Raw genomic sequence first — 1517 nt, 5'->3', positions numbered from 1 at the left:
TTAATAATTAATACATGCACCACTCTTCTCTAATCCACAATGGTTTTCAAGACTTCTTTAGAAAAGTTCTGTTAAAACACCACTCATTCTTCACTTGACACTTAATATCACAAAAAGAGCATTTAGTATAAATACACCAGATTGTTCTGCAGCACGTAGCATCATGATGTAAAATAACTGCACTGCCATAACTCTGTGAAGTGGTAATGTTGTACAGCAACTGCTGCTTGTGCTGCTAGCTGCTGCGAAGTCGTCGATCACCCACTGAAAACAGTCTTTGTTCGTAAAAGCTACCAGGTGACAATCTCCCAAACTTCTCTCTTAATAATCATCTTGAGGCTAAAGCTCTTTTGTCTGCGTTTGCTTGAACAATGCATATGTTTTTGGGTGGGGTCCACCTTTAGAAAAACACAATTTTGTTTTTGTCCCTGCTCTTCAAAATCTGTAATTACGATTTAAAAACTAATATTTACCTATATAAAAACAGTAAAGAACATTCCTTATGTTTAACGGCCATAAAATAAAAAACCCACTGATGATGCTGCAACTGCAGTGAGACATATCTGGGATAAAAAACAAAATCGTTTCGCTAGAGGCGGATCCAACCCAAAAACATATGTATTGCTTTCTTAGCAGTCTTCTTCGGTTTATATAATGCCATCAATTTTAACTGTATCCCATCGACTGTATAACTGTTCTCAATATCTGGTTTCAGTGCACGTATAGATGTCGTGGGGTATCAGTTGTCATAAGACCATACGCCCTAGGATGAAAAATACCGAACTCTGGTGACCAGCAGAGTGAGGAACTAGCCCCAGATGTTCATGCAAATTAATTTAAAAGGAGGATACTGTTGTGCAACGGAAAAGTCTGATTTAAATGAATATTAATAGGTGTGGCTCAATTAAGCACGAAACAAATGGGTTCCACGTCATTCACTTAGACATATTATTGGGAGGAGGGAGCTTATAGTTATGAAGGGAAACAAACGGTCACTGTAACAATTAGATTCATTGTCTTTAGGCATGACATTTACCCACTGACATTTATAAACAACCATTGAGAAGCGGACAAGGGATTATAATGTTAAAGTATGTAAGCCTGGCACAGGTGGATAGGGAAGATAAAACACAGTTACGTTAATAATTCGTGGACACGAACATTGACTGCATAAATTGTTCATAAGATGTAGGAAAGTGCGCGGAAAAATAGGAGTGAACATCATGGAATTGCTATAACTGCGTTGAGAGCAACAAGCTGGATGTATGACCGTAAGGTCACAGACTACGTTCGCCGAAGGGAGCGAATTGACTTCGCGTCTGAACGATGTTGTCGGGTGCGACGATGCATACTGAGCGTGAATAAGGTAGCTGGCGGCATGGCGGCTGGAGGATATCATTCCTGCTCTCTCTCTCTCTCTCTCTCTCTCTCTCTCTCTCTCTCTCTCTCTCTCTTCTTAGTGCTTAAGTACAGCCATGCTTCCAGTAGCATCAAGGCTGGTCTCATCAGTCATCTCT

Source organism: Schistocerca piceifrons, chromosome 6, assembly GCF_021461385.2.
Source record: "Schistocerca piceifrons isolate TAMUIC-IGC-003096 chromosome 6, iqSchPice1.1, whole genome shotgun sequence".
NCBI classification, from domain to species: domain Eukaryota; kingdom Metazoa; phylum Arthropoda; class Insecta; order Orthoptera; family Acrididae; genus Schistocerca; species Schistocerca piceifrons.
Note: the sequence above shows the minus strand (reverse complement) of the source record.